Consider the following 13,456-nt stretch of genomic DNA (forward strand, 5'->3'; position numbering starts at 1 on the left):
AAGGGGGTTACCAGCTTTCTCTCCAGAGCAGGGAGAGATGTAAACAGGTTTCCAGCTCCCGAGGTATGGGAGTACTCTGAGTGAGAGTTTTCCCTTCCCCCAACAGGAGGTGGATTCAGCACTGGCCAAGCTATAGAAGTGCCCAGTTGGGCTGCGTGGGTTAGCAATTGCCCTAGGCTAGAGACTAAGGGGTGAAAGTGTCACTGCCCCAGACGAGAGCCTCTTATGGGGCTGTGGGTATTAGCAGCTGACCGCAAACCCACCGATTCTAAATTCTACTGGAAGTCTGCCCGCAGTCTCTGCCCCAACGTCTCTGCCCGATGCAAATCGGCCCTGCGAAAGCTCTATAGCCCCAAGCTGAGCCCCGCACTGCACAGATTAGAGGCTAACCTGGGCTGTGCCCTCCTGCCTTGCAGGTTTGCAACTGCCCCAAGGAAAAGCCCCGTACTGAGGGTTGGGGCTGCAAGCTTGTGCTGAGATCTGTGCTCTCACTTTTGGTTTGAGGCTGTTCTCAGAAACTAATTTCTCTCCCAGTCTACACTGATCTTCCCCCTGGCCCTGGAAAAAACCTTTTCTGGCGAGACTGCAGATTTTCTATGGCTGGTGAGTTGTTATACTTTTTATCTTTATGAATTGTAGCAGTCAAGACTATTTTTGAGGCTCGATACAATATTGATAAAGAGGGTAAGAGAAGAGCTTAGAAAGTCGCGTGTGCCTTCTCCACCATCTTGGCTCTGCCCCCCCCCCCCCCCCCCCCCCAATAGCTGCTGAAATCCAACTGTGATTCTGTAAAATAATTAAGCCCATTTACAACTTATTTATAACTTGAAAGATAGTTTTTGATTTGTGGTCAAAACAATACTTATTCTTTGGAAAACCTGGTAAGAATCCTCCTTTCTTATATAATGCTAATCCTCAACTATCAGACTTATTCCTCCTTATTGATCAAAACCAGATTGAGAGAATTGTCACCAGCAAAGAGGATAAATTCTAGCAGATGACCACATAATTGAAGTCACCTGTTTTATAAACACACACACACACACACACACACACACATACACACACACACACACCATCTGAAGATTGGCTTGGCTAAATTTGAAAATATTTTTCATTAGAGTGTATACAAGGAAATTTTATTTTTATATTAAAAAAAAACCTCAAAAGCAATCTGCCAAGTTAGTGAATTGAAAATAGCTTCCATCATTTGCAGAGTAGCTATGATTCTTTAGCCTCTCATAGTTTCCCTATAAAAGGAAAAAAAAAAAAAAAACTGGACCAATAATCCAAGACAATACCACTTTCCTCATTTGGAAAATAAGCCTTTCTCTAACTCTTAATCAGAAGTAAGAGCCTTATATGCCTTTCTCTATCTCTTATTCAGAAGTAAGAACATCTTGGGATGTGTGAGGTTCTGAGGGAGAGCTAGCACTTTTGGGGCTACTGAACCCTACTCATTCATTTTAGTCTCTATCGGACACCCATCCAAGAAGCTTTAGCACATACACTCTGGCAAACCATCTTAGCAGAGAGGCTGAACCAGGATGAGAATAAGCAGTAGGCTTGAAATCCATTGGTGAGTTACAGGAATATCTACCCCAAGCATGTGAAGACTTTTCCTGGCAGAATGGGCAGATGAGAACAATTTCTTCCGATGGCCATGAAGATGATTAAAGCAGATTAGTCATTAGAGCTTGATTAGACATCAAAGACACCAGGGTCATCCATAGCCTCTGTGACCATCACCAGTTATCCTAACTTCTTTTCACCACTGGGCTTCAAGAACTCAGAAAGACAGAGTGAGGTTGATGACTATGTGCAACTCTTGTCTTGCTTAAATCCATTTCAACACATTTCATGTATGCATCAAGACCATGTCATTGATCCTCTTCAAAAACAAAGGACCGAAAACACCATGTCTTAAATTTTGGTTTTGTACTTAAATTTGTTTCCCTGGTATCAATGTCTTTTGTCAAGACTAGGTAGAGAAATTTCATCCTGAAACTGCCTCCCATCAGGTCCCACTGTTGCACCAAGGGAAATTACTTTTGTGCAAAATACCACTGTTCTTTTCTACCTAATGGATATGGAAGATAAAATACTCTCAATCCTAGAGTGCTTTGAGTTTGTGTAGCATAAAAGTGTTCCAACTGCACACTACTATTCCCAGATGGAATGAGAGGGTCCATCATGTAGCCAAGATAAAACAGGTTGCTAGAACAATCTTTAGCCAAATTTACAATGACAAATGACTATTTTAGAGGCAGTTGCTTTTCATTTATTCCTGTGCAACCTAGAAAGCAACTTTATTTCATTCTTTGACTTTAAATCTCTTTTAGAAATACATTCCCTATACTCTGTGATTCAAATTGGGACAATGTTTCTCCATACTAGAATGACCGAATTACCAAGGAATTTGGAGGATACTTTATTTGAAGATCTATATTAGCTTTATTTTGGGAATTTAGGTGAAAGTTAGTTGCTTCAACTTTCTGTTTTAGATATAATCATTTGCATCTGAACTATTTCCAGGAGTACTGGGAAAGGGTGAGAGTAATAATTTGGATACTTTTGGTAGGGAAAAAAATCACTCATACTGAACATGATAATTAAAATGGAAGTATTCTTTGGCCTAAAATGTCTCTTTTAGTTCAATACTTTCTTGCTGGATCAAATTGAATGTCAGTACCCTTTCATTTAAAGAGGTGAGAAATTAAAAATACTAAGACTTCTAGCAGGTCAGATTTGAATGACATAGAGCAAAGCAACAGAGGAAGGTGAATTAAATTGAGAAAAACTTACATGGAGACAAGACTATAATGGTCACAAGGGAGGAAAAAATATAGTGAAATAAGCTTGGCAAAATCCTTGTCTAATATTATCATAGTTATGCAGGCTGTATGTAGTGCATGATATCTAATTAAGATGCACATCCCAACATACCCTCCAAATTTAGTTCTTCAAAATTCTCTTTAATCTTAGACAATTGCAAATAGAGCATTTTTTTCACAAACAGAACTCAGATATACATATATATATATATATATATATATATATATATATATATATCATACATCTGCAAAATTCTTTAAAAGACAAAAATATCTATTCATAGTTTTATTTTTCCTTTTAGTGAATTGTAATTTCATTAAAGAAAAGGATTCCCAAATTTTTTTCACAATTGAAGATTTAAATTTATTTCACTGATGCAGATAAGAAATTGCTCTGTTGCTTAGAGTATTAGAGACCAGCTTGGATTGTGTCAAATCTGATTTGCTCAATGTCACACAACCAGTGTGTGTCAGAAATGAAATTTGAATCTCAGTATTGAGTCTGAGATCATTTTTATATATTCTACCATATAGTATGAATTATTTAGATTAGAGATAGCTCCTAAATCTACTGATTTTACTGGTATAAAAAAACCTAAGGTGAGGAAACTTTTCCTGCTAATACAGTTTGGCACTTTCTCTATAACTTAAAGTTAGTTAGTTGTTTAGAAGCACAAAGACAGTGTCGTTCAGAAGAGAGACATGAACTCAGATATTCTTGGCTTTATTGTCAGTCATCTACCCATTATTCCATATTCTCTCTGATTTACCCCTACTAAACCATGTATATTATTGAAATATGGAATTTTAATAAATAACATATAAACCCATCAAATTACTAATTACAAATGAGAAATATAGTTTTTATTTACTAACCTTTATCTTAAATCATAAATGTCTGCTCATGATAGAACTGAATTATGCTTTCTATTAATTGAATCCAATGTTGAGAGGTTTGCTATTTGTACAAAGTTTAGAATAGATGGCTTCAGAAAGCCATTACTACCTGTAAGATGGAGGCAAGTAACTTAAACCCCATACTTTAGCATAGTGCCAAGGAGGGGCAACAAGAGTAGAGGCAGAAACCTAAGTGAACAATCCCAACATTCCCCTCAAAAAATTAAAATCAAAATTTCAAATCAAACCCTAGGGAACAAAAGAAAAAGGAAACAAATGGGTTATGGTGAGACAATTTTCCAGCTCAAGACAAATAAGGAAGTTGGTTGAGGCGTTCTGTGACACTGAGGCAAAGGTTGGCCCTGAGCAAAAATGGAAACAATATCAATGGTGAGACAGAGGGAGCTGTGATGGCAGTAGCAAAAGCTTTGAGAACTCTCAACTCAGAAAATGTAAGGCAATGGAAAACTTGACCAGGAAGACATTATAGGGAACCCTCAGCTGACACATGGGTCCAGGACAGAGAGGATAATTTATGCTTAGTATATTAGAAAAGGATCACTGGTCACAATTTCAGGGTCAAGAGGAATACCTGTGTTGAGGTTGGGAAGGGGGACCCCAAAAGTCCCAGATGGGTGTTGGAAGGTGTCTCAAAAGAATTTGCAGGCTTGAACCCATCTCCAGTTAAGGGACAAAGTTTTATTTAAAGTAATGGTATGCCATTACAAGCAGACTGAATTATGAGGAAATTGAGTAAAGGAGCAGAAGCAAAGTACATATTTTATACAGTTTTCAATCACAGATAAGCTAATTCTGTGGCTCATATTAGGAAGGGGTGGTCACTGGAAGGAGTGGTTCTCAGTTGATCAGATTATTACTGACAAGATTACCAGTCAGCAATAAATTGAGGAGTGGTCTAATTCACTATTGACTCTGGAGTTTTATCTGTGGGAATTTCCTGAAGCCAGAAGCTATCTGGCTAAGGAGTGGTAGGAAGATTCCAAAGCTGGAAGACCTAGGACATTGACCCATAGAAGCCTCACAAAGTCAGGGGACTTTGCATTATCTCACTTGCACATGTAGCTACAGGGAATCAGTTCCGAAACCAGGAAAATACAGTCACTATACCTCTCCCTGAATTATGCCACTTTGGAAGCACTGAAAATTTGCAGATCCCCAAAATTAACTCTGAAAACATTGCCATTAAAAATGCCTGAAAATTGGAATAGTTTCTTATGATCCCTTACCCCAAGATGAGCAGAGTCCAATTTTTACATAAAGTTCAATGTCTAGAAATAGACTAGAAAAATTAGAACAAAAATCATAATCTGATCATAAAATCTGACCATAGAAAGCTACTATGTGGTCATGGAAGCTCAAGACGCAAGGACAAAGGTAGATAATGACATAAAACCAACCACAAACGCTCAAAGAAAAATATTAATTGGACACAAGACCAACAAGAACAATAAAGAATCAATAAAAATATTAAAGGGGTAGAGTATTTTTTTAGAATCACCACATCATTCTCACTAAGCCCAACTCTTTGTTTCAAATTGCACAAATACTGATGACATTCACGAGAGTACTGCTAGTATTTTCACTTTTGTGTGTACTTGTATACCAAGTAAACAATTTGACCTTATTGAGTTCCTTATAACTGGTCTTTGATGTTTATCTATATTTCTCCTGGTTGGGAGATGTCAAATTTTTTTCTTAATTTATAGGGTTATGAGTCTTTCCATTCATTAAAATGTCGTTTTTTTGTTTTTTTGTTTTTTTTTTTTTTTTTACAATCAGGATTATACTTAACTTTGCTCTGTTACCCTGTTTAAGATAAGAGTAAGTTACCCTTACTCTGTCAATGAGATGAAAGTTTCTATAGCTGAGGCTTCCTCTCAACCCAGACTCCCCTAGGGGCTATAGATTATTGATTCTATAGAGTCAGTCTGGAGTTACTTGTGCTTCACTCAGGTCAATCTTCTACCCCTGGAGGGCGGATATTTCCAAGGGTTTTCTCAAATCATCTAGAGAAAACAACTCCATTATCCTGTTATAATTTTTGTTGCTTGGAGGTAATGTTCTTTCTTTCCCCTGCTCTCTTTTTTATGAAAGAAATTTGGAGAGCTGAAGTTTTTTTTTGTTTGTTTGTTTTTTTTACCTATTTTGGACTCAGAATTCTTTTCAACAACAACACTTTAAAAAAATAGAATTGGCCAACTAGAAAAAATACAAAAGCTCCTTGAAGAAAATCACTCCTTAAAAATTAAAATGGGAAGTAGAAGCTAATGACTCCATGAGAAAACAATAAAATAAACTCAATGAAAAATTACAAGAAAATGTGAAATGTCCAGTCAAAAAAAAACAAAAAACAAAAAACAATTGACTTGAGAAATAAATTGAGGAGAGATAATTCAAGAATTGTTTATACTGTAAGAAAGCCATGATTGGGGGGGAAAAGCCTAGATATTACATTTCAAGAAATTATCTAGAAAAAAAATTACTCTGACATCTTAGACTCAAGGGTAAAATGGAAATATTACAGGCAAATTCCAGAGTTCCCAGATCAAGCAGAAATTTTTTGGAAGGAGACAAAAAGAAGATTTTCATATATTAAAGAGGTATAGTCAAGATAACGCAAATTTTATCATCTTCTATAACAAAGGAATTGAAGACTTGGAATATGATATTCCAGAAGACAAAGGAGATAGGATTACATCAAATTGTACACAGTATAATTGAATATAATCCTTCAGAAAAAAAATGGATATTTAATGAAATAGAGGACTTTCAAGGATCCCTGATTAAAAGACCAGAGCTGAATAGAAAATTTTACATTCAAACATCAAACGCATGAGATTCAATAACAGATAAACATGAAAGAGAAATCATAAAGGGCTTAATAAGATTAAGTTGCCTGGATTCTTGTTTTTGAAAATGATACATATAACTCCTAAAAAATGTAAGGCTGAGTGTAATGTTCCAGTTGATTTTCTGAAGGTCTTGGACCAGCCTTCATTTCAGTAGAGTAATCACTACAAGAATAATCAGGTGTTAAAATCCAAATTCTTTATTATCTCCTTAACAGTGTAGTTTCCTTGATTGGGGCCTGGGCTAGCTTTCTTGAGGTCCTCTGGAATGTGTCTTGGTTTCTGTGGGGGAGGTAGGAGAACAGGTCTCTGTCTTGAAGTTTGTCTAAGTCCCAGAGCTTGTGCTCCAGCCTCCAGTCCTTTGTATTCTCCCAGTCTGCCCCTGAGCGCCCCCCTACCCCCTACCCCCCAACCCTGAGTCTGTCTCCAAGCCCTTCTGAGTCTGTTTCTGGATCAGATGGGCCTTGGTCTCAGTGGAGAAATGAAGGAGGACAAGCCTGCCACCACAGTGGTATGAGATGGAATGAATGAATCTGGCTGAGTTTGTCCCAGCTTATATGCTCTATTACAGTTAAATCCATTAATTATATTGAATATAAGCCAAACATTATATCACTAGGGAACCATTATTTGTTGTAAGATTAAATCAATCATACTGAACTAGAAAACTAATAATCACCATACTAAACTAGATAACCATTGTATTATCAATTCTACTTAGTTAGCACCTTGTAAGAATCCTTGCTTCAAGTACAGAGTTCTGGCCCATAACATCCCCTGCTTTCTTTTGTTTTAGAACATAGTTGGTCATGCCCTCCCTGACTTCTCAGGGAGGTGAGAACCCCAAAAAGGAGGTGATCATGCCCCTCCTGACTTCTCAGAAAAGGAGGGGGAAAACACTAAAGGGAAATGGAGAATCAAACCAGATTAGCGGGCTTCTTAAGTTTAAGTAAGTTTCAATTACTTGAAACAGGTATACATAAGTCAATCAACATGAGAGTTATTACATAAGCACATAGTAACACAGGCTAGTAGTGATGTAGCAAATAACATGAATCAACATGAGGAATTACACATGTCCATAAGTCCTAGAAATAGTCCAAAACTATTGTCCATTACTTCATGTGTCAGGGAATGCAATGATTCCTGCAGATTTTGAAGTCCTGTATTAGTCTTATCATGTTTCAGGGAATCCAGTGATTCCTGCAGGTTTTGAAGTTCTATACAGGTCTTATTATAAGCCATGCTCTTTCAGTGTCAGATGTTTCTTAGGTTTTCTACTTTGGTTTGAGGTTTTACTCTTTTTTTTCTGTCTCCAATGGACAAGGCAAATATGGCTCATTGGCACCCAACCGATTCCTTCTACATCTCTAAGTATACAAGCAAACCCTCTCCCCCAAGCAGTTAACTATCTGGTCCTTTCCATTCACCACTTTCTGGATCTCTCTACATCACTTGGTGATTATCTAAAGATAGTGGAGCTGCTCACACTGGACACTGTCCTTCTGGTGGGTTATAAAATCTGTTTGCTGGAGACAGTGCATCTTTATGGAAAATTTAAAAGTTAATGGTATTGAGAGCTAAGTTTAGAAGTTTTTTAGAGTTACCTGTGGTTCCCTCTTTCTTTTGTTTTTGGAGGAACATCTTAATGTCTCTGTTTCTACTCTCTACTATTGCCTGTCCTTGAGGATTAAAAGATATGCCAGTGCTGTGTAAAATCTGACACTGTGCACAAAAGTGTGCAAAATGTTTAGAACTACATGCAAGACTATTATCTGTTTTTATTGCTTATGACACACTCCAAATTGCAAAGGCTTGTACAATGAATTCAATGACTACTCGGGTTGTCTCTTTTGCTGCTGGTATTGCAAAAGTGAATCCTTAAAAGGTGTCTACCACCACATGGATGAAAGACAGATGACCAAAAGATTTATAATGGATCACATCCATTTGTCATATTTCATTGGGTCTCAAACCACAAGGGTTCTTCCCTCGAAGCAGTGTAGGAGCATGGAAAGGAAGACAAACTGTACAGGCTTTTACTATGATCCTAAGCTTCCTCTTTTGTTATCCCAAATTTTAAATATAAAACTCAAGCAGCCTGATGATATTTAGAATGAGATTCTCAGACTATCTGAATTAAAGGAGAATTAGTCAACATGGTTAGAAGGCTATCTGCCTTTGAATTTCCTTTAAAAATAGGACCTAGGCGTCCACTATGTGAGTGGACATGCAAGATATAAATCTTACCTGGATGCTTTCTCTCTTTCTCTTGAAGTTCCTTAAAGCGATGATATATATTAGAAGCTACAAATTTTATTTGGCCTGTGGCAATTCTTTGTACCACACCTACTGAATAGGTTGAATCAGATATTATATTTACATCTCCTAGATAATAGGTAAGAGCTAGAATGATTGCATGCAATTCATTCTGCTGAGTGAATTGAAAAGTTCTGATTAATATCTTTGTAGTTAAGTCATGAGAGCATACAGCACAAATGTTATGTTTGGATGGATCTGGAAAAATAGTTGGTCCTTTAAGAGGAACCTTAGAAACCTTTTCTTCAAAAATCCATTGCCAAATATATAATAGCCAGGTTATCTTTAATGAGCACCTGTGTATAAAATTTGGAGCTATGACCAACAAAATTTGCCACTCCGGGATGGTTTCACACCATACATTAATTTGTGCATTGGTATAAAAGGTGTATATCTTTTCAGATCTTATCCCAGATAATTGTACTGCTCGCTTAATGACCTTTATAAAATTCTAACCACAAGCACTGGGTAAGGAGTACCCAGTTGTTCTGGTTATTCTGGGAGGTTCACCCACTCTATCACACTGTCTTTAATTTAAATTTAATTTAAATCCCTATACAGCTCTAATTTCCAGATCAAAGGGGATGTATCTTCTCCTTTCTTGACCTGAAAAGTCAAACTCTTGAATAACAGGGTATGCTTCTATTAAATCAGATATATCCTGTCCTTTTTTAGTTAACTCGTGCCTTTTGTAATCTTGTCATAGGTGACTTCATAAGTAGTGCTGATTGTGTCACTGCTCCTCACCCTCCCCCTTCTCCCTCCACCCATGAAGGGTTAATTGAGGGGGGTTAGGTCAAAGAGTTCAATGATCTGCTTCCAAGTTACAATCAAGCCTTGTTTTTTTTATCAGTCTAACCATGCTTTCTACACATTTTTCCTTGTGGTGGAGAAGTCTTCTTTCTAAACATTTGTCCCATTTCAGCTGAAACACTAGTTTAGCTCTTAACAAAGTTTCTTTCTTGTCTATTTTTGTACTCACCCTAATTTCTGGGTCACAGAGACTTTTTCACTGAACTCAAGATTGGAGACTTTTCCACTGAACTCAGGATCATGTCAGTCTGGACTTAAATCCTTAGTCACACATTCAGATGCCAAAATATAGTGTTCTGGCTGGTTTTCTGGAGGTCTCTGGACCAGCCTTTGTTTCAACAGAGTAATAACCACCAGAATAGCCAGGTATTAAAGTCTAAATTCTTTATTATCTCCTTCAAAGTCTAGTTTCCTTGCCTGGGGCCTGGCTAATTTTCTTGGAGGCCTTCCAGAATCTTGGTTTCAGTGGAAAAGCGAAGGAGGAGAGCCACCATGATGGTGTGAGATGGAATGAATCAATCTGGCTGAGCTTGTCCCAGCTTATATGCTCTATTACAGTTAAATCCATTCATCATACTGAGTATAAACCAATCATTATATCATTAGGGTACCATTAGTTGTTGTAAGATGAAATCAATCATACTGAATTAGAGAACTATTGATCACCATGCTAAACTAGATAATCATTGTCTTATCAATTCCACTTAGTTAGCACCTTGTAAGAATCTTTGTAAGAGTTCTGGCCCATAACAAGTGAGAAAGAGGAGTGAACTAGGAGAAGGGGGAAGGGAAAGGTAGTAGGGGGTAAGTTATTTATGCAAAATAGGCATATAAGGAAGAATCAAATTCATAAAAAATACAATTCATTCATCAATCAATATTTAACCAAAAGATATAGAGTTTTCAGAAAAAGAAATGAAAGCTAGCTAGTTATATAAAATGTTCTAAATCACTACTGATTTAAAAAAAATGCAGATACAACAGCTCTAAGATATCATCTCACACTCATCAACTTGGCTCATGTGACAAGAAAAAATTACTAATATTGGAGGGGATATGAGAAAATTGGGACATTTACATGTATATGTGGAGTTGTGAACTAACCCAACTATTCTGGAGAATAATTTGTAATTATTTGCAAAAAGGTGTAAAACTGGTTACATCTTTTGAATCATCAAATAACATTTTTAGATCTATATCCCTCCAAAAAAAAAAAAAAGAAAGAAAAAAGAAAAAAAGGTATATACCTACAAAAATATGTATAGCAGTTTTTTATGATGACAAATCTGGAAAATGAGGCCAAGTCTATCAATTGGGGAATGCCTGAGCAAATTGTGGTATATGATTGTAAAGAAATACTATTCTTCTTTAAGAAATAATGAACAAGATTCTTTCAGAAAAAAAATAAGACATACATAAACTGATATAAAGTGAAGTGAAAAGCAGTGACAGAACAGTGTACAAGTAAAACAATAATGTATGATGATCAACTAATGATTTAGCTATTCTCTTCTATAATGATTTAAGACAATTTTAAAGGAATCATGATGAAAAATATTATATACCTCTAAATAAAGAACTGATTAAGTCTTAATACATATTGAAAAATACTACTTTTTTAACATTTTTTTTTCTGTTTTTGATTTCTACTTTTCTTTACAACATGATTATGGATATGGAATACAGAAATATGTTTTGCATAACTGTATGTGTATAACATAAAAATTGCTTGTTTTATCAATGATGGAAGAGGGAGAAATGGAGCATGGGAAATAATTTGAATTTTATCTGCTTACAGCTCAAGGTGATATTATGTCTATTTTATTGAAGACATGACTATGAATCTATTATGAAAGGCAATAAATCACCTGGAAATGCTTCTGGTATTTGGTAAAGTATCAAAATAAATGTTTTATCAAGTTGATGATAAGGATTTTTTCATTCTTTCATGTCAATAGTGTAAGCACTTACTCCTTTTTCTGAGCTTTATTCAAATACCCAAGAGATTCCCATTATCTGATTTCAGAGCATTAAAATTGGAACACTGATGATCCTGACATTGTGGAGTTTTTTCATATTTTGAAAAGAAAATTAGATTGATTTCACAACATAAAATAATATATTATAGTCATTAGTAATCTTATAAATACTTGACCCTCCTTTACCTAAATCATTCTGAAATATTCAGGTTAAATTGAGCAGTGTTTTTCCTATTTTCAGTCAGGAAATTGTTGCCAGGGAAATATTAAAGAATTACTCTATCTACACCAAATTTTTGTTGTAAAACTTCATTTTGGCATTTATTGATGCTATTCAGTCCTACTTTGTAAATTACTAAAAACCTAAGACCACTTCCCAAAGTGAATATAGGAAACATTTTCTATTCTTTTCATTTCCTTAATCTTTCTCTTCCTTAATTACTGGGGTCAGGGTCACTTCTTGTGGGACTACTTTTTTCTCTAATCCCAATTCCCACATGTTGTTGTCTATTCCTTCCTTTCTGTATCAAAGGAATAATTTCAAAACTATTAATATATATTGAATGAATAAAAACCAAGAAAATTGCTGCTAGTAGCTTATATTTTCATTTTATACTTAACTATAATATTCCACAAAAATGGAGCAAGGAATAACATTGCCCAGATACTCACTACTCTTGAAAATATCTGCTGATGGAAAAAAGGAAATTGCCTTCTTTTGTAGAAGATCACAGTGGGCAATGAGATGGTAAATTAAAAATATATATATTTTTTTCACAGTAGATGTGAAATGAAGTAGCAGTCAGTTAGTTGGTGAATAAGCCTCACTAAGCACTTACTCTGTACTATATACTGTGCTAAATGTTAGAAATACAAAAAAAGATCAAAAGATAGTCCCTACTCTCAAGGAGGTCACAGTTTAATAGGGGAGACTATGCATATTGTATGTAAAAACAATCTATATATAGGATAATAAGCAATTTCTTATACATAATACATACACATAAAGTATATGTATGTACATTATGCATATAAACACATAGTTACATATAATATGGTGCATAATATAGATTAAAGGCATAGAAAACTAATTAAGTGACTGCTAAAGCAGTCCATGTATGAGATAATGGGGATGAACTAGGAGAAGGAGGACAGGAGAGGTAGTATGGGGTAAGTTATTTATGTAACATAGGCACATAAGGAAGAATCAAATTCATAAAAATAGAAGTCATTCACAAGATAGAGTAGATTTCAGTGTCCTCTATCTTGAATGTAATGGTTGGTGATCTGGCATAAAGAAAATAATTAATCTGCCCTTAGGAACTGGCCAAACACTGTTGGACATATGAATCACCTTCTATAGGACCTCTAACTCCATGCTAATAATTTCAAAACAATAATTAGTGAATTGGTGATCCACATTTGAAGTAAAGGTTTTGAAATCTTCAAACAGAAAGGAACTTCTCCTTGTTTTAAATTATCATTCTCTTCCATTGATGCATCTATTTAACTAACTTCTCTCATTCTTCGTCATTTTCAATTTTGTGTTACAGTTATTTTATTAAAGGAATCTTACATGCAACTTAATAGATTGTAAACTGTTTAGGAATATATATACTACTCTAACATATCTCTATAATTCCTCTGGACCTTACTTAGCACATGGGTTTTGCATGTGGCCACATTTTTTAGCAAATTAATTTAGCAAATTAAATTCATAGTTACTTAGTGTCAGCTGGTAGTA

The sequence above is a fragment of the Sarcophilus harrisii genome, chromosome 3, assembly GCF_902635505.1.
Source record: "Sarcophilus harrisii chromosome 3, mSarHar1.11, whole genome shotgun sequence".
NCBI classification, from domain to species: domain Eukaryota; kingdom Metazoa; phylum Chordata; class Mammalia; order Dasyuromorphia; family Dasyuridae; genus Sarcophilus; species Sarcophilus harrisii.